Here is a 21,146-nt window from a genome sequence, read left to right on the forward strand (position 1 = left end):
CCACTTCCTTCCAACTCCTAGGCCTTTCCTATCCCATCGTCGCCATAAGACCTATCTGTGTCGGTGCGACGTAAAGCCCCTAGCAAAAAAAAAAAAAAAAGTTATTTGCTTTGCGTCCCACTAACTACTTTTACGGTTTTCGGAGCGCCGAGGTCCCGGAATTTTGTCCGCCAGTAAATCTACCGACACAAGGCTGGCGTATTTGAGCACCTTCAAATACCACCGGACTGAGCCAGAATCAAACCTGCCAAATTGGGGTCAGAAGGCCAGCGCCTCAACCATCTGAGCCACTCCAAAGCATCATCAGAAAGATTGTGAAAGTTACTTAAAAAATAAAAAGATAGTAAGTATGGGTGTAGCCAGAATTATCATTCGAGAGGGGGAAATGCTGTACACAGCTGGTAGTTCTCTGACGATTGTCTAGCAGAGCCCATGCTTGCAGATCCTGGACTTTTACCATAGTGGCTGTTATTTGCCTCATTATTTTTATTAAATTAACCAATTGTTAAGCTTGAGATTTTTAAGATAAATTAATTTTAAAGCTTAAGCCTAAATAGTAGCTTTAATTTGACATTTTTATATTGATTACAGTAGCTTTAATTCGGGATTGCCATATTAAAAATGTTGCTATTTTACAGAACTACAGTCGAGTAATACAGATTTTTAAAAAATTCTACACTAAAACCAGTTTTCTCCATTTCCTTTTTTTTTCTGTGCTGTTTTGCTGTGCACACTCGGTAAGCTTAACCTATTGACAGTCCTTGGTCATTGTTGGTCTCAACCAGGTCTTTTAATGTCATTATATTATTATAATGGCCGCACTGCCATATATATTGTGCATAATTATTATTATTTCGTGTGGCTATTTCTAGCTGGGTGCAGTCCTTGTAAGGCAGACCCTCCGATGAGGGTGGGCGGCATCTGCCATGTGTAGGAAACTGCGTGTTATTGTGATGTGTGAATTGCAGGGATGTTGGGGACAGTACAAACACCCAGTCCCCGAGCCAAAGGAATTAACCATTTAAGGTTAAAATCTCCGGCCCGGCCGGGAATCGAACCCGGGATTTTCTGGACCAAAGGCCAGCACGCTAACCATTTGGCCATGGAGCCGGACTGTGCATAATTGAGCAATAGAAATAAGAAGTATCTTTTTCATCAAGTAGAACATTTCAGCTTCTTTTAGTGCTTTTGTTGTCCTTGCACATGTGGAGTTGAAATCTCCAGTTCATAAAAAAAAAATTAAAAAAATAAAAAACCAGCAGTGATATCAAGCAGAAGTTTTGCAAAAGGTAACATAGTTTGAAAACTAACAGGCACATCATGGGATGCCCAACCTCATGTCCTCTGCAAGTCAGGTGTAGCCCTTAGTTTCTCAGTAGCAGCATTGCTCATGCAAAGCAAGTAGATGTATTAATGAGGTGGTGCGGATCCTTACGGGATGCCTAAACCCAACCCTCCATTGAAAAACAATGCCCTTTGATAGTATATCAGAAAACATGTCGCAGCTGAAATGTGAACTTCTGAAACAGACCTCCAAACCATGCCCTCCACTGTTCGGACACCAGATGCAACTAACCAGACTAAGGTGAAGGAAAAGCTTTACTAGGGCTAGCCATTGTCTGGCTCCATGGCTGAATCATCAGTGTACTGGGCTTCGATTCAGAGGGCCCCTGCTTGGGGATGTTAACTGCCTATGGTTAATTACTATGGCTTAGGAACTGGTTGTTTGTGTTCCTTTAAGTACACTTCCCTTCATCTGCATAAAATACAGCAAACCACCAACCACCACAGAAACATGCAATAGTGAATAGAGGGCCATATAAGGTTGGCATCTGGCCATAAAATTGAACCAAATCATGATCAAGGGTCAACTCCAATAATAAAACTTGGGAAAAGGCCAGGAAGAAGACTATAGCAGTCATCACTAGAGAAGGCCTTTGGACACACACACAGGGAGGTGACACTGTTTGTCTTACTTGTCTCCTGACTGTGATTATTTCGGCCATTGTCGGCCAGCCCTCCATCTCTTGTGCACATGTTGACTGGAGGTGCCCTTCTGTTTGTATTTATTATTCTGTTGAAATGCTTGAATTTGATATAAGTCTAATTATGGTAATAATAGTAATGGTCGTAATCTTTTTTTTTTTTTTTTTTCAACAAATAAAGAAAAACAAAGCTTGATAATGCAGTAACCATGTGTTTGCGTGGAGACAAGAGTGAATGGTTCAAACTCGGTCCATGGTGAGTTTCAGTGCCCATTCTATGTCAGACTTTCCCCAACATACTTCAGTCAAATACTGAATTAATATCGTGTTAAGGATAACTTCATTATTAACACGTTGAGTGCCGAGCCAATTGTAGCACACTATTCCACTGGTGCCAGGCATGTATTTGAATAGTATTCCGCTGGTGCCAAAGCAATTGTACGCATTGTAGGCTGTTTATATAATCTTGGGATATATTTATATGATATACTAAGTAAACTTTATCTCACCATACTAAGGTCATAACATATAGCGTGATGCCATATGGTGTCAAAGATTTTTTTTTTGAGATGGGATGTGCAACACAAATTTCAAATACGAGAGATTTATTTGCTAACTCAAGCTCACACAATATTTATGAAAACCTAGTAAAATGCAAAACAAGTACTTATATTACATTATATATTGTTGTGAACAGTTTTCTGATAAATCGAAACAATGAAAATACGAGTCTCGACACGATTGACAGGCAGCGAAATCTGCATTGCAACATAAGTATTAGACTTTCAACAACAATTGACCTTCAGTCACTCTTTGTTATGAAATGATTCAAAGTACTTCAGGCAAAGGAAAGGTGTGTCAGGACAGGTTGTGCAGACAGTTGACACCCTTTTTGCGGCAAAAGCAGCAGCCGTTCTGCCCATGACCTTGCAAAGTTGTTGATAGCAGCTTCGACCCCGACCTCGAGCTTTCCTGGAATATTGAAAGGAAGAAATAAAAAATAATTTTATAATTAGTATTAACATCCTTCAGAAGTGTAATATTGTTGAAATTGATAACACTTACCTGGTACTTTTCTGTCCTTCCGTCTTGTTGGGTTCCCGAAGGTAGGCCTAGTGGTTCTCTCTCTTCAGAGTACGTCTAACAGGATCGTTAGTTAGACAAAGCAGAGTGCTTTCCATGTTCCTTCGAAATTCCGCAAGAGACATTTCTTGATGTCCAGTAGCCCGCATCTTATTGTACAGTAGCAGTGCATTTACAACAGCAGTACCAAAAGAATGTCATCTGCAACTTTTTGGTACCATTGCAGTGTGATACGAAGAAAGTGTGTCTGCAATATCTATTCCTCCTTTCATTTTATTGTACATTATTACCATTTTCGGTTTAACAACATCTTCGTGTTTCCTGTTCTTTTTGCCCGTAGCAATGACATCATTAGAACATTTGGTTGACATAATCAGCACGTTCCTCTGATCTCTCCAGTTCATCACTGTCAATCCATTTCCATTCTCCATTGCAGTCAGTTCTCTCTTCTTATGCTTTGCATTTACAACATCCTTTGGTAAACCTTTTTGATTTTTCCTAAGCATGCCAATAAAATGTGTTTACGATTCAGTAGCACCTCAGCTAACTCAATTGATGAGTAATAATTGTCGGTGCAGAGAAAGCAGCCACTGTCCAGATACGGGTCCATAAGTTGCATTACAACTTGAGTAGCCATGCTCAGTGTATTCTAAGCATTCAAGGTACCTTTACCAGCGTATACTTTAATTTTATAGGTGTAGCCCACGTCGTCGCAAGCTTAAATTGTTTAACACCGTACCTATGTGCCTTACCAGGCATAAATTGCCGTAATGATAAATGACCCCTCCACGGAATTATTGATTCATCAACTACGAGGTTTTCACCTGGAGTTTTGACACTCTTGAAGTTCATATGCATTATTTCTAACAGTGGCTGAATTTTGTGCAACTTTCCATCTAAAGCATCGTTGGGGGCAAATTGCCAGAATCAAAGTAGTAACTGAAAATGATTTCTTGGCATTGCCTTACCAGCTACACTATTTCCAAATACAGAAAACTGCCTCCAGTAATTTGATAATGAAGGCATTCTTACAAGACAGATCCACAATCTCAAACCTATAAAAACTTTCATTTCCATGTTTGTAGTATCTACCCACTCCTTCAAACGACTGTACCGCTTAATATGCATAGGCGCTAGTGTTTGATTTGCATTGAGAATAGTTTGTAGTATCATCAAATCAAGAACCTCGTCTGTTAGGAACAGTCGGTAAAACTCATATGATGTGGCTGTAGAAGTATCAATTTGAAAATTTAGATGCTCCTGGCTTGTAAATGGAATGTCTTTCTGTGCCCCTACACAAGAACCCCAAGCGTCATTGTTCACATGATTGTCTACAGCATTTGCACCAGCACCGTCCCCACCTATAATATCACTATCAGTATCGCCATTGTCTTCCGCATCACTCGATACATCCGTCATGCTATCACTGTCACTGCTGCTGCACTCATCATCACTAGCGTTACATTCACTGCCATCAACACTTACATCTTCCTCTTCATCAGAAATTCACAAATATCCACTTCACTCATTCTGTGTTTTGCAAGTCGCTTACCATTTCTACCAAGATTATTACCAATATCTTCCGTTTTTATATTTTTGCACAACAAAACAAACTGAGTGATAATTCGTATGTAAACGAGGAATAAACAATGCCTGGCCCGCTTTCACTTGTGTCAATGACCATTGGCTAGTCAGTGACTTCGGAAGAATACTCTGGCGCCATATGGTGGCACACAGTAGAAATACATAGCTGGAATAGACCCAGAAGTTCACTCTTCACGTAGTACCAGTTTTATGCGCATAGATGTCGCAGCTGATTTTCTACGGCGCATCGCCTGAAACTCTACTGTGCCGCCACATGGCGTCACTCCATCTCAAATTTGAAGATCAGCGTGACGCTATATGGTGGCACGTGGCACCCAACTTGTTAATAATAATTTTAGCTCGTTAAGCATCTTCAGTATGTAAGTGTCCTGGAGTGATTACTCGCACTGTCCATCGCTGTTACGGGGTACAGTTTAATACCAGTCTTTAGACGTGTTGGCATTCATTTCGCGAAGATATTCACCACTAGGCTTTGACCTGAAGAGAAATTTGTTCTCAGGCATAAATCCTATTGCTGCTGACCCAGTGTGACATGTTAGCCTTAAGCCCTAACTCTTAAGAACTCTCCTGCCCCCTCGTTCATCACCCAACACCACATATGACACCGGTTCTAATTAATGTATGTCTCTTCCATGTAATATATAGTTACAGTCACTTCCTCTTGAATTTCCTCCATTTTCCATAGGAATTTAACCCATGCAGCTGCAATGTCACTTTATCTCTCGTCCCTCCTTCGTCCCTCGTCCGTTTGTTGATTGAGGACAGTCGGCTACTTGTACTTCCCCTTAAAACAAAAATTACCTCTACCTCCACTGTTCTTCGAAAAGTTGGACCTCTTAATTTTGTAACTTTTCCCTTCTGATTAGTGTTAAAAGAGGATGGTTGCCTAGTTGTTCTTACTCTTAAAATAATAAACACCACCATCATCCACCAGAATTCAAACCTCAGTCGTCCAGGTGGAAAGCCACTGTACTAACTGTGGAATCACGAAAGAATAAAGATACAATGTGCAAAAAGAAAAAAAACGGAAACATATGTCGCACTGTTGTTGTTTGAGTCACCAGTCCATAGACAGGTTTGATGCAGCCCTCCATGCCAGCCTATCCTGTGCTAACCTTTTCATTTCTACACAACTACTGATCCTACATCTGCTCTAATCTGCTTGTCATATTCATACCTTTGGTACACCCCTACCGTTCTTACTGCCTACACTTCCCTCAAAAACCAACTGAACAAGTTCCGGGTGTCTTAAGATGTGTGCTATCATTCGGTCTCTTCTTCTCCATCAAGTTTTGCAAAATTGATCTTCCTTTCGCCAGTTCGGTTCATTATCTTTTCATTCGTGATTCAATCTATCCATCTCACCTTCTGCATTTGTAACACCACATTTCAAAAATCTTCTATTCTCTGTCTTTCTGACCTAGTTATCGTCCACGTTTCACTTCCATACAATGCCATGCTCCAATGAGCAGATTCTTTTCTTAAGAAAGCTCTTCCTGGTTTGTGTTAGTCTGCATTTCATGTCCTCCTTACTTCTGCATTGTTAGTTATTTTACTAGTCAAGTAACAATATTCATCTACTTCCTTTAAGACTTCATTTCCTGCTTTTGTTCGGCTGCACTCCATTACTTTTGGGTTTGTTTTTTTTTTTTTTTTTTGCTAGTGGCTTTACGTCGCACCGACACAGATAGATCTTCTGGCAATGATGGGATAGGAAAAGCCTAGGAGTTGTAAAGAAGCGGCCGTGGCCTTACTTAAGGTACAGCCCCAGCATTTGCCTGGTGTGAAAATGGGAAACCACGGAAAACCATCTTCAGGACTGCCGACAGTGGGATTCGAACCCACTATCTCCGGATGCAAGCTCACAGCCGCATGCCCCTAACCGCACGGCCAACTCGCCCGGTACTTTTGGTTTGGACTTATTTATTTTAATCTTATACTCCTTACCCAACCAATACTCCATCCATACTATTCAGCAATTTCTCCAGATCTTCTGCAGTCTTAGATAAAATAACAATATCATCGGCAAATCTCAGGGTTTTTATTTCATCTCCTTGGATTGTGATTGAGTTTCCAAATTCCCCTTTGATTCCCTTTACTGCCTGTTCTATATAAACATTGGAAAGGACGGGAGACAAACTGAAGCCTTGCCTCAGTCCTTTCTGGATTGCTGCTTCTTGTTCAAAGCCCTCAATTCTTATCATTGTAGACTGATTTTGATACAGATTGTAGATGATTCTTTGTTCTCGGTACCTGATCCTGATCACCTTCAGAATCTGAAATAGCTTAGTCCAATCAGCATTACCGAATGCCTTTTGTAGATCTACAAATGCCATATACGTGGGCTTGTCCTTCTTAATTTAATCCTCTAAGATCAGATGTAAAGTCAGGATTCCTTCACCTGTTCCTACATTTCTTCTGAAGCCAAATTGATCTCCCAACACAGTTTCAACTTGTCTTTCCATTCTTCTGTAAATAAAACATGTGAAAATTTTGCAGGCATGAGATACTAAACTAATGGTTTTCACACTTGTCAGCACCAATTTTCTTGGGAATAGGTATTGCAACATTCTGCCAAGTATTAAATGCCACTTCTCCTGTCTCATACATTTTGAATGCTAAATGGAATGACCTCACCATGCTGGTTTCTCCTAAAGCAGTCAGTAATTCAGAGCGAATGTCAATTCCAGGTGCCTTGTTCCTGTTTAGGTCTCTCATAGCTCTGTCAAATTCTGACCTCAAAATTGGGTCTCCCATTTCATCAGCATCATCAGCCTCTTCTTGTTCCAGAACCATATCATCTACGTCTTTACCGTGATACAACTGATGGATATGTTCCTGTCATCTTTCTACTTGTCTTCTTTTCCTAGAAGTGGTTTTCCATCTGAGCGCTTAATATTCATGCGCCTAGATTTTCTTTCTCCAAAGGTTTCCTTGATTTTCCTGTATCCAGACCATACAACCTTCAACATCCTTGCACTTCTCCACCTCATTCTTCTCGACTGTCTATTCTTCCTCTATTATGTTTCCTTCAGCCTTTTCATTTAGTCCTTGTGTAACGTGTTCCTTGAAACAATCCCTCACACTCTCTTCTTTCAACTTGTCTAGATCCCATCTCCTTGCATTCCTCTCTTCAATTTCTTCAAATTCAGATGACATTTCATGACCAACAGGTTGTGGTCAGACATCTGCTCCTGGAATACTTTTACGTAGGTGGATCAAAAGGTTAGTTGCACTAACGCGCCGCAGCAGCGCGCTGTGTGTCGCAAACGTGGGCACAGCGGAGAAAGGGACAGACACTGTCCACACGTCTGTTAGGCAGGTCGCTGTGGTGTCTCGTCTAGTATTGTGTGAATAGCGGCCAAATGCAATGGCGCGTCAACTGGACGTTCACTCCAAATATGAAGTACGTGCGACAATCCGATTCCTATGGGCCAAAAGGAAGAATTGCATGGACATTCAACGTGAAATTAGTGCTGTGTATGGAGAGCGGGCCATTTCCCGGCAAGGTATCGTAAAGTGGTGTCAGCAATTCGAAGCTGGACGCACGGATATCACGGACAACCATTGCGAAGGCAGGCCCGCAACATCCAGGACCCGTGCAAAGGTCAACTGTGTGAATGCGATCATTAGACAGAATCAGCGCATTAAACTGAGAGAAATTGCGACGCAGCTGAACATGTCGTATGGCAGTGTGTTCGCCATTGTTCACGAGGACCTTGGATATCGTAAGCTGTGTCAAAGATTGGTCCCACATCTTCTCACCGATGAGCACAAGGGACAACATTTCCAATCCTCCCTGGCATTTTTGCAACGCTATGCCACAGACGGCAACAGGTTTCTGCGGCGAATCGTCACAGGCGACGAAACGTGGGTCCACCACTTCACCTCCGAAACAAAGCGAATATCAATGGAATGGGTGCTGCACCCCTCATCACCACAATGAAAGAAGGCCAAGGTTCAACCTTCAGCCGGTAAGGTTATGGCAACAGTGTTCTTTGACATGGAGGGTTTGCTGCACGTGGACTTCATGGCGAAAGGAATGACAATCAACGCGGCGGCGTATTGTCAAATGTTGCACCGGTTGCATAAAGCGATTGAAGAGAAGCGCGGGGGGGGGGGGAATTGAGTGCTGGTATGATTTTGTTGCATGATAATGCAACACCTCACAAGGCCCGCCAAGCGAGAGAACTGCTGCGGCGTTTCAAATGGGTGGTCTGGCAACATCCACCCTACAATCCCGACCTAGCGCCATGTGATTTTCATCTGTTCGGTAAGCTCAAAACGGAGCTCGGTGGTCGACATTTCCAGACTGATGAGGAGGTGAAGGCCGCTGTATCCGAGTGGTTGCAGAACGCTGGAGAAAATTTCTATGCATCCGGCATCGACAAGTTGGTTGTGCATTCGCAGAATTGTTTGGAGTCTCTTGGAAACTATGTGGAAAAGTGACGTTACAGTGTATGTCTTTATAGTCGTGTTTCTGTTGTATAGGTGGTGTAATAAATGGCCATAACTGGGAAGTGCAACTTATTTTCTGATCTGCCCTCGTACAATCCAACACCTGGTTTCTGAATCTCTGCCCAATCGTAATGATGTCTATTCGATACCTTTCAGTGTCTCCAGGACTTATCCATGTATACAGCTGTTGTTTGTGGTGTTTGAACCAAGTACAGTATTAGCAAGGACTAAATTATGATCATTGCAGAATTCAACCAGCCACCTTCCTCTTTCATTCCTTTGTCCCAATCCGAATTCTCCTACTGTATTACCTTCTCTTCCTTGGCCTACCACTGCATTCCGGTCTCCCATCACAATTGGATTCTCGGCACCCTTCACTTTTTGTATTAAATCTTCTCTCCCTTCTTATATTCTTTCGATTTCCTCATCATCCACTGAACTAATAGGCATATAAACATGCACTATTGTGGTGGGCATTGGTTTGGTGTCTCTCTTGACAACAATAAACCTTTCACTATGCTGGTCATAGTAGGTTACCCACTGCCCTATTTTCTTACTCATTATGAAATCAGCTCCCGCATTTCCCCTGTTTGATTTTGTGTTGATAATTCTGAAGTTGCCTGACCAAAAATCCTGCTCTGTCTTTCCCCCTTTTTCAGATTCTCTAACCTACCACAACGATTCAACCTTCTAACGTTCCATACTCCGACTCGCAGAGTGTCGGGATCCATCTTCCTGATGATTGATGCCTCTTGTGTTGTCCCCACCTGAAGGTTCGAATGGGGCACTATTTTACTTCCGGAATGTTTTACCCAGGAGGAAGCCATCATCATTGCATCATTCATACAGAGAGAGCTGCATGTCTCCTTGGGGTTAGTTACGGCTGTAGTTTTCCGTTGCTTTCATAGGTGTAGCAGTATCAACACAGCTAAGCGATGTTGAATATTATTATAAGACTATATCAGTCAAACATATAGACTGCCATTCTTGCAACTTCTGAAAGGCTGCTACTCCCCTTTCGATGAACCATTCGTTAGTGTGGTCTATTGACAGATACCCATCTGATATGGTTGCACCTGCGGTTCAGCTGTCTGCTTCATTGAGACATGGAAGCCTCCTCATTGCAGCAAGGTCACATGGTTTGCAATATTTGAATGATTACTGCTAAAAGCTTGCCAAAAATTTCAGAACATTAGGGCATTTCTCTGTAAGATTGAATGCACACAAGCATATATGAGAAACGAAATAGACTTTCAACCTATTAGGTCGTGTTGCGTACCTGTTGTGCGTTTTGAAGAGATGTTAAGTACAGAACAAAAATGGCCAACCAGATACCAGTGGAATCTGAACCCACAACCTCCCGATTTCGCGTTGGTTGCTGTACCAATTGAGCTATGGTGGCCTAGGTCATCTTTGTTCTGTTGGAAAGGATCTAAGCTACAGGTCTGGCACTACTGCCATCGCTCTGTAGCGGTCGTGAAAATTCAATAGTCAAATATGAAGATCGCTTAAACGCATTATCAGTGACAAAATGGAGGGTAAACAGATACATTCAAATATGTAGCAAAGAATATCATGTACAGAAAGCTCTTGCCATAGAGGAGCTAAAGAGGCAGAGATCATTCAAAGGTGATGTGAAGATGAACAGCAGAGGCCACGTTAATGAAGAACAAGATCTGGTACAAGAACATCAAACTTACACTCTGCGAGTTAGGAAAACCAACCTTGAATAAACTCTGATGGGCCCGTTTCTTTTTTGCAAGTGCACGTATGGCCATGGAAAGAAACAGGGTACAAGATAGCATTCAGAAGAAAGAACAGAGCTCTCACCAGAATTCAACATTTAAATACTGTAATATCTTGTATAACTTACTTGGAGTTTACAAACTCAACTGCAGGTGTTCCAAATTCTTCTTTAGACACACAAATGCATTACAACACATTTTCTGCATTTGCCAGCTACTTACTAGACACAGGATATTGATATCCAGACATCAATACAAGCATGAAAATTCTGTGCATCAGCCCTAAAAACACTTACGACAGTACAATGTGATATATAAACGGATGCTACATTTCAAAGCATCATTATTCTCAATGATCCTGTGCAGTGAATCACATCAAATAAAAATTCCTTTCTACCTGCAACAGACACAAGACTCCAGTGTTCTTTTCTGGGTGCCAGCCGCTGAGGATAGTAATTCTCAAGACGGTTGGAAGACGCTCCAGTGAGGTAATTAATTTACTATAAAAAGAATAGTGAATTGGTATAATCGATTATAATAATAATATGGCTGCAGCTATCATGTTCAAATGTACATGACAACATTTAGGCTGTCTGCATGTTAATTTTGATGTTCCATTTTACTCTGCCAGATGGCAAAGAAATCAGAAAACACCAACTATGTCCCGAGAGATTTTTTCTTGCTCACATCGTTCGACATAATGTCAAATGTACTTTCTTTCTGCCCTTCAAAAATCCAACTCCATCTGCTGAGTTTCAACCTGCAATCTTGGCACCCAAAGACTGACGTTTTTCCTTTGATCCACAGTGGTATTACCACCACCACATAATAGTAGTCAGCTTTGAAGAATAATTGAGGAGCTAACTTTCAAAACTGAATATCTCCACTTTTATAATTTTTACAGGAGAACGAAAAAATGTATAACATTTGGACTTCTACTGTGATAACTTTGATCAAAAACCCAAATTATATTATCTCATCAATATATGCCTACAGTATATGTAAATACCAGGAAATCATTAGCTTTTATTCCAATGATATTTACAGAAATCATCTGGATTTATTAACTTTTGAAATTAAAATGTGGATATATTAAGTTTTGAATTACAAGGCTAGGGAGATATGAAGTTTTGTCACGAAATATTATGTACTCAAGGAGAAAACAATACAATTTTTTAAGAAAATAACACATCATATAACAAACAAATTATTTTTGTCTCCAAAACACTTTTGCAATTTATAAAACACTGTTTTGGATTTCTGACTTTATTTTGATAGTGTTTTGCTGAATCTGAAATGTCTGATTTGGTAGCGAAAACCAAAGCACAAAGGAACTCGCTGGTTAAATGCATACGGCTTTTTCAAATTTAAGGCAGCTGCATAGTTCTGACTGTTCATCCTCAGCATTAAGGTTCTTTTTCCCAGCAAAAACATTGATTAGCTGGCGGTACCAAAACAAATTGGATTCTTTTCTCCAGTCATTCCCATATTGATCTTGAAGCCATAGCACAAGTAGTTTAGGCATATAGGAACATTGCAATGAGCAACAGTGCACAGATAACACTTAACTCTGACATTTTGGTGTTTTTGTTAGAGACTTGCCACTAGGACGACATCACTGAGGTTCACAAACGGCTAGAAATAGTGCCAGGGTTTGATCCTGAGTTATCTTATCAAGTACTTTGTAAAATATTGCACAGTTCTTCACTAGGTCAGCATTTGTTACACTTCTGCATCTGAATTTTAATGCCTTGGAATTATGATTACAAGGGCGGTCCAGAAGTCTTTGCAATTGTGGATCAGGATCTTTATATTTCTTACGTTTCTCTTCTTTCCTTTCTGGTGTATGCACACATGGATGTTTCCTGTACCCCCTCTTTACATTTCCAACTTCTGCTTCCATAATAAATTCTGAACAGATTATAAATCAGCACTATACACAATCAGATTCTTCGTTGACCTACTTACAACGAAGACTGTGGATGAACTAATGGCAGTGTCCTGTTAAAATAATGCGCTCTAGAGTTGTGCGGGGTCTGACAGGTGCGGTGTCATTAGTTGTTTGTTATGATTGTAAAAATACGCTCCAAACAATGTTGGGGAAGCCTTGTAAGACTGGTAAAATACATTAATGTTTGAAATAAAAATGTTTCGAGCCATCTAAAAAATAATGGATTTATTAAGGTTTGATCGCAACAAACATGCACATGGAGATATCAAGTTTTGATTAAAAACATCATATTCCAGATGTATTTATAATGGAAAATATTGAGTTTTGGTACAAAATTCTAATAAGGTTTGATGCAGCTCAAGAAGCCAAGCATGATTCCACATAAAACAGGATTTTGAAATTTTTGGAGATATTGAATTTTGAAAGTTAGCTCCTCAATTTATAAAAGCTTCATGAAGATACAATCACACTTATATTTTGATTAATACTGTAACTGTATACCTATGACGGCAAGACCTAGTGTTTACAGTGCACTATGTTAGGGCCGATGACCTAGATGTTAGGCCCCTTTAAACAACAAATATGTTACTTTCATTTTTCTGTCTCAGTCTCATCCTTGGCTTTGACTATATGAAAATGATTTAGGTATGAGGAATGTTAGTAATACCATTACTTCTGGCTCGGTGAGGAAAGCAACGGGAAACTACCTCTCTCCTAATTTTCCTAGTATGCCCCTTCAGGGACGCCTAGGTCATCTATAATAGATATTGACAGAGCTATCGGGAATCAAACCAGCCTTTGGGCTGTATACCCAATATACATACACTGTAACTACAGAACACTGAAGGTTTCATTGAAGGAAAAATACCCTGGGGACGACTGAAATATACCTTTGTCAAACAGATCATGGATTGCAAAGGAGCAAAGTTCTATACAGCAATGAAGACAACTGCAAAGCATGGCTGAACATGGAGGAACTGATAACTGACCAGTCCTAGGATTGATAACTGATGATGATGATGTACAGAATGCTAGATATGATATTTTGGGTCTTTGAGACAATGCAAACCTCTTGCTATTCTGTAATGACTTTAATGTCTCATTTCACCCGAAAGACCATCATAATTAGTAATATCTGTTTTATCAATCTGTAGTAGGCTTGCAGTAGAGAATAAAACAGAAGAAAAGAAATTGGACTGTGTTAAAGATTTTTATATCACAGGTAGGCTAGGTTATTGCAGATAATTGAGGGCATCTAGTGGGTTGCAATGATAACTACAGTTGGGCCCACGAGAGTTGAAGTCTGACATTTGAGCAGTGAAAGCAGTAACTACGAAGTACGCTGCGTTCTCATAGTTACCTCCATCTGCGGCATATCACCCTTTCATACAGGCTGAATATTTAATCATTTATGTTGGCCTAATGCAATTCAATAAACTGTGACCCATTCCTATGCCCGTGCTAATAATCCCGGCATTTAAGAGAGAGCACGCCATTTCCCAATAATATGAGATTTCATATTCACTAATCTGAAATGTAGAGTAGAGGATAGGAAAAGACAGGTGGAACACGGTCATAGGGAGGAGGAAGTAGCTTCTGCAGCTATCAGGAAAGATAGGGTTAACCAGAAGGGGAGGGGATCAAATGAGGTGGGTAGGGTTGAGGCTCTGGTCATGGGGGATTCCATCGTTAGACACGTGGGGAAAGTGTGTGGAGGAAAGGGAACCAGGGTAGAATGTTATCCAGGAATTAGGTTGAGGCAAATGTTGAGGAAAGTAGAAGAGAAGGAGGAGAAGGTGGTTGTGTCTCACGTTGGTACCAACAACGTAAGGCAAGCTGATATAAGTACCAACATAGTTGGAGATGTGTGGGATCTGGTAAGTGCAGCACGGTTGAAATTTAAGAAAGCGGAGATTGTTATTAGTGGAATACTGTGTAGGAGGGATACTGACTGGAGGGTGATTGGGGATTTAAATGAGACTATGGAGTGGGTATGTGGGAAATTGGGAGTGAAATTTCTAGATCCTAATGGGTGGGTAGGAGATAGGGATCTGCGCTCAGATGGCCTTTACTTAAACCGCAGTGGAACGTATAAGATAGGAAATTTGTTTGGAAGGGTAATAGGGAGGTACATTCAGAGAAACGGGGTGGCCTAGGGAGCGGTGATAAGGGAACAGGGAACAGGAAATCAAGTAGGGATGACATAAAATTGTTAGTGTTGAACTGTAGAAGTATTGTAAAGAAAGGAATAGAATTGAGTAATATAATAGATATATATTTACCAGATATTGTAATAGGAGTTAAATCATGGCTGAAAAATGATATAATGGATGCAGAAATTTTCTCACGGAATTGGAGTGTGTGTAGGATTCTAAAGGGTTTATTGTGTCACCTATTCAATACATATCGTATTGTATCATAGAGATAGGAAGGGTGAGAGGGGGAGTATTCATTCTGGTGAAAGAAGAATTTGTAAGCTACGATAAACTTAAAGATGAGACACATAAAATTCTAGGTGTAAGGCTCATTTCTAAAGATAATAGGCAACTTGATATATTTGGAGTGTACATACCGGGTAAGGGTAGCACTGACACGGATTCAGAATTATTTGATAAGATAATCAGCTTTGTAGGAAACGACAAGGAAAGAAATGTGATTGTAGCAGGAGATCTGAATTTACCAGATGTCAATTGGGAAGGAAATGCGAACGACAAGAAGCATGACCAACAAATGGCAAATAAGTTAATATGGGAAGGACAGCTGATTCAGAAAGTAATGGAACCAATCAGAGGGAAAAATATCCTGGATATGGTGCTGATAAAACCAGATGAGCTCTATAGAGAAACTGAAGTAATAGATGGTATTAGTGATTATAAAGCTGTTTTTGTCGTAGTTAAAAAGAAATGTGATAGAAAGGAAGGTCTTAAAAGTAGGACTATTAGGCAGTACCCTATGGCTGATAAAGCAGGCATGAGGCAGTTTCTAAAAAGTAACTATGATCAGTGGAAAATGGTAAATAAAAATGTAAACAGACTCTGGGATGGGTTTAAAGAAATTGTTGAGGAATGCAAAAACAGGTTTGTACCTTTAAGGGAGGTAAGGAATGGTAAACACACACCTTATTATAACAGAGAAATAAAGAGACTAAGAAGGAGGTGCAGACTGGAAAGAAATAGAGTTAGAAATGGCTGTGGAAGTAAGGAGAAATTGAAGGAACTTATTAGAAAATTGAATCTAGTAAAGAAGGCAGCTAAGGATAACCTGATGGCAAGCATAATTGGCAGTCATACAAATTTGAGTGAAAAATGAAAGGGTATGTATAGGTATTTTAAGGCAGAAACAGGTTCCAAGAAGGACATTCCAGGAATAATTAATGAACAAGGGGAGTGTGTATGCGAGGATCTTCAAAAGTATGCAAAGATTGTTGGTTTCAAGGATAATGTCCAGATAGAGGAGGAGACTAAGGCTAAAGAAGTATTAAAATTTACACATGATAACAATGACATTTACAATAAGATACAAAAGTTGAAAACTAGAAAAGCGGCTGGAATTGATAAGATTTCTGGGGATATAGTAAAGACAATGGGTTGGGATATAGTACCATATCTGAAGTACTTATTTGATTATTGTTTTGACGGAGGAGCTATACCAGATGAATGGAGAGTTGCTATAGTAGCCTCTGTGTGTAAAGGAAAGGGTGATAGACATAAAGCTGGAAATTACAGGCCAGTAAGTTTGACACGTATTGTATGTAAGCTTTGGGAAGGCATTCTTTCTGATTATATTAGACATGTTTGTGAAATTAATAACTGGTTTGATAGAAGGCAGTTTGGTTGTAGGAAAGGTTATTCCACTAAAGCTCAACTTGTAGGATTCCAGCAAGATATAGCAGATATCTTGGATTCAGGAGGTCAAATAAACTGTATCGCGATTGACCTGTCTAAAGCATTTGATAGGATGGATCATGGGAGACTACTGACAAAAATGAGTGCAATTGGACTAGACAAAAGAGTGACTGAATGGGTTGCTATATTTCTAGAAAATAGATCTCAGAGAATTGGAGTAGGTGAAGCTTTATCTGACCCTGTAATAATTAAGAGGGGAATTCCTCAAGGCAGTATTATCGGACCTTTATGTTTTCTTCTATATATAAATGATATGAGTAAAGGAGTGGAATCATAGGTAAGGCTTTTTGTGGATGATGTTATTCTCTATAGAGTAATAAATAAGTTGCAAGATTGTGAGCAACTGCACCGTGACCTCAATAATGTTGTGAGATGGACAGCAGGCAATGGTTTGTTGATAAACGGGGTTAAAAGTCAGGTTGTGAGTTTCACAAATAGGAAAAGTCCTCTGAGTTTTAATTACTGCGTTGTTGGGGTGAAAGTTCCTTTTGGGGATCATTGTAAGTATCTAGGTGTTAATATAAGAAAAGATCTTCATTGGGGTAATCACATAAATGAGATTGTAAATAAAAGGTACAGATCTCTGCACATGGTTATGAGGGTGTTTAGGGGTTGTAGTAAGGATGTAAAGGAGAGGGCATATAAGTCTCTTGTAAGACCCCAACTAGAGTATGGTTCCAGTGTATGGGACCCTCACCAGGATTACCTGATTCAAGAACTGGTAAAAGTCCAAAGAAAAGCAGCTCTATTTGTTCTGGGTGATTTCCAACAAAAGAGTAGCGTTACAAAAATGTTGCAAAGTTTGGGCTGGGTAGAATTGAGAGAAAGAAGGAGAGCTGCTCGACTAAGTGGTATATTACATGTAACTAATCTCATGATTAGACCTGTATTGAACTATGTTATGATATACTAACAATTTGTTGGTTGTTTTGATCCACCTTTTCAATACGAATTAGTTTGTGTTGCTAGGTCGTAATAATGTTACAACACTAATTTACAATTTGTTGGTTGTTTTGATCCACCTTTTCAATACGAATTAGGTTGTGTTGCTAGGTCGTAATGTTACAACACTAATTTACCGGTAAATTAGTGTTGTAACATTATTTACCGGTAAATTAGTGTTGTAACATTATTACGACCTAGCAACACAACCTAATTCGTTTTGAAAAGGTGGATCAAAACAACCAACAAATTGTTAGTATATCATAAGTGGTATGTTCCGAGCTGTCAGTGGAGAGATGGCGTGGAATGACATTAGTAGACGAATAAGTTTGAGTGGCGTTTATAAAAGTAGGAAAGATCCCAATATGAAGATAAAGTTGGAATTCAAGAGGACAAACTGGGGCGAATATTCATTTATAGGAAGGGGAGTTACGGTTTGGAATAACTTACCAAGAGAGATGTTCAATAAATTTCCAATTTCTTTGAAATCATTTAGGAAAAGGCTAGGAAAACAACAGATAGGGAATCTGCCACCTGGGCGACTGCCCTAAATGCAGATCAGTATTGATTGAGTAACAAATGCACATGTCAACTAGAGAATAGAACTTTTATATAAAAAATATTGATTTATGAATAATCCTAGTATAGCATCCACTCAGAGCTCTGACTTGGAGATAGATTTCATGGCTGATGATGCCTGTAATGACAGGCGAAACATGTACCAACTCAAACTTAATATAATGACAGTGTTATAGTCCTAAAGACTTAAATAGTATTGAATAGGTGTTTCAATAAATTAATTGTTTAACATCTAATAATTGAATTTCAATATGGTCAAAATGAAAATAATCACTTGTAAAGGAACATTGCTGTTCCATATCGACATCATCATCTCTGAAGTCCATTTCCTCATCCCATTCCTCTCCCTCGCCTCCAGCAAATCCTAATCTCCGGATCTCTTCCACAATTTCCATATCGAGTGTAGTTATATGTTTTATCATCTCCAGTTCCTAGACATTCAGAGACTGATTGCTTGTTCCAAATCGGGAGACCAAGGCAGCCACAACAACTTTAGGATCCATCTGCAATGTAAGAAGAAGACATACAATACGTTAATACGACAGCAATATCACAACATCACCCACAATGTATCATTTAAGTGTGTATAAATGGACATATTCCCGTAATGTTTAATTGTCAAATGATGGGTGTGCGAAGTGTATGGGTGTGCTTTTGTAAAATGTGCCCATTCTGAACTCTTTTTTCCCGTCTTACTGTTTATTTGATGAATCGCACATTGATTGTCTCTCGTAACAGATTTCATTTGAAGTCAATAACAAGTCACATTTTCAACATCCCAAAGTATATTGTTTCTTTTCAGTGAATTGTTTCTTCCTTTATCTTGAGATCTCCATCTCCTTACCATATTATTAGTTCATATAAATAGAAGAAACAAGCATTTTAGCATATTTTGGTGTCATTATTCCAACACTTTACTGATAGTTTGTGGGTCCTATAGCTCTTAAACGCTTGTCCCTCTGCCCATAAGATTTCATAGTTTTTCTACTTGTGACATAAACTTTCAGAAAATATATGGACTTCCACCTAATCTGTATCAAAGGAGAGAAGGTTTATTTGTTGGTAGCTTCTCAGTTTCCACCTCGCTAGGTCTAAGTGTCTCCTCCGCTTTCATTAGCATGTTTAACCTGTTGCATGTTTGACATATATCCTTTTGGGGAGGCTTGAAACTGAGTCTAACGTCTTGTCTGAATACCTTTTCGTACAATGATTGGCTGGGAGGTTTTACATTAGGGTTTTCTTTTTTCAGCTCATCAATGAATAGTCTATACACCAAACTAAGATTAAGCCTAGTGTCCAAGTACTTTTTTGATGAATCTCTTTTGCAGTAGTGACTCACTGTAGTGGAAAACTATCAGTATGATTTTGGATGTGAATAATAATTGAATCAGCACTTTTATTATGAGGTACGTGTTTTCCTCTCTTGTCACTAAGAGATGTGGTCTTTACTTTGGCTATGGCTCGATGTACTCTGCTGCCAGAAATATGGAGTGTCTAAATATCTTTCTTTACATATCTTCACATCATTCCCATCTGCACTAGGAATATAATAATGCTTTGAATTTTTTTTTTTTTTTTTTTTTTTTTTTTGCTAGTGGCTTAGCGTCACACCGACACAGCTAGGTCTTACGGCGATGATGGAACAGGAAGGAGCTAGGAGTGGGAAGGAAGCGCTCGTGGCCTTAATTAAAGTACAGCCCTGGCATTTGCCTGGTGTGAAAATGGAAAACCACAGAAAACCATCTTCAGGGCTGCCAGTGGGATTCGAACCCACTATCTCCTGAATGCTGGACACTGGCCGCAATTAAGCGACTGCAGCTATCGAGCTCGATTGAAAACTTCTTTTTGGATTTAGAACGTTTCTTCTTGATGGGGGCAGTTTTAACCGAACCTGATATTATTGATTTCTGCACATCCTAAAACCCACTCTCGTAAAATGTTCCAAAAAATGTCTTTTCTCCTTACAATTTATCTTTTGCCAGCATTTTCCTCTACATGAACATTAAAGGCGGAAACACACTACCGTCACTTTACGTGAACTCTGGCTAAGCTGAGTCAGCGTGGACGGGGGGGTTGATGATGTCAGTGCATGTGGCTTGAAGACGGGAAACACACTGTCATGTTGTTTGTAGTACGCAATATACTTCGTCCGATGACGAGCTACAACTGTATATCCAGTTCAAGGATTCTGATGATCTTTTAATTGCCTGTGCTGTTTCTGTTGCCATGAGTACTGTCTGTTGCAAACAACAATGGGCACATGAAACTGAGTTGCGGAGGGAAGAAAAGTGTGAATACGCAAATTTAGTAACGGAGCTAAATGGGCATCCAGAAAGATTTCAGATGTACTTTAGGCTGAACATAGATGAATTCAACTACTTACATAATCTCATCAAGGATGAAATTGTTGGCCTAAGTACGCTGTGCATTTGCAACTGATTTGGAGAAATCCTACATATGAGGCTTTTTAGATACGAGAAAATTTCAAAAATCACTTCAACTCACCTGAAGGCTGTGTGCCATGGCATTTTCCAGTTGTTCGTCATGGAAGAATTAATTTAACAAAGAAGAAAAGAACTATGTGTTAGTGAATAGGTCAAACAATAAACATTTATTCACTGATTCAACAGAATATATATATTTTTTATTATTATTTGCTTTACTTCACGACGACACAGATAGGTCTTATGGCAACGATGGGATAGGAAAGGCCTAGGAATGGGGGGAAAGCGGCCGTGGCTGTGAAAATGGGAAACTACGGAAAACTCTCTTCAGGGCTGCCGACAGTGGAGTTCAAACCCACTGTCTCCCGGATGCAAGCTCACACCTGCGCGCCCCTAAGCACACGGGCAACACGTCCGGTGCAGAATAATTTGTAGCCTGTTTGTAATTT

General features: G+C 39.8%; 1 protein-coding gene across 2 annotated transcripts in view; it reads left to right on the forward strand.

The window, feature by feature from the left end:
- The window catches only part of LOC136876169 (coiled-coil domain-containing protein 103), a 76,413-nt gene that overhangs the window by 1,001 nt on the left and 54,266 nt on the right, over window positions 1–21,146 (forward strand). Inside the window, exon 1 of one of the 2 annotated variants that reach the window (XM_067149892.2) lies at window positions 18,746–18,763. The exons of the other annotated variant lie outside the window; for it this stretch is intronic. The gene's annotated coding sequence lies outside the window, so the exon portion shown is untranslated. Of the gene's footprint in view, window positions 1–18,745; window positions 18,764–21,146 lie in introns of those variants that run through there. 2 annotated transcript variants of the gene reach the window in all.

This window comes from Anabrus simplex, chromosome 6 (assembly GCF_040414725.1).
Source record: "Anabrus simplex isolate iqAnaSimp1 chromosome 6, ASM4041472v1, whole genome shotgun sequence".
Taxonomy (NCBI): Eukaryota; Metazoa; Arthropoda; class Insecta; order Orthoptera; family Tettigoniidae; genus Anabrus; species Anabrus simplex.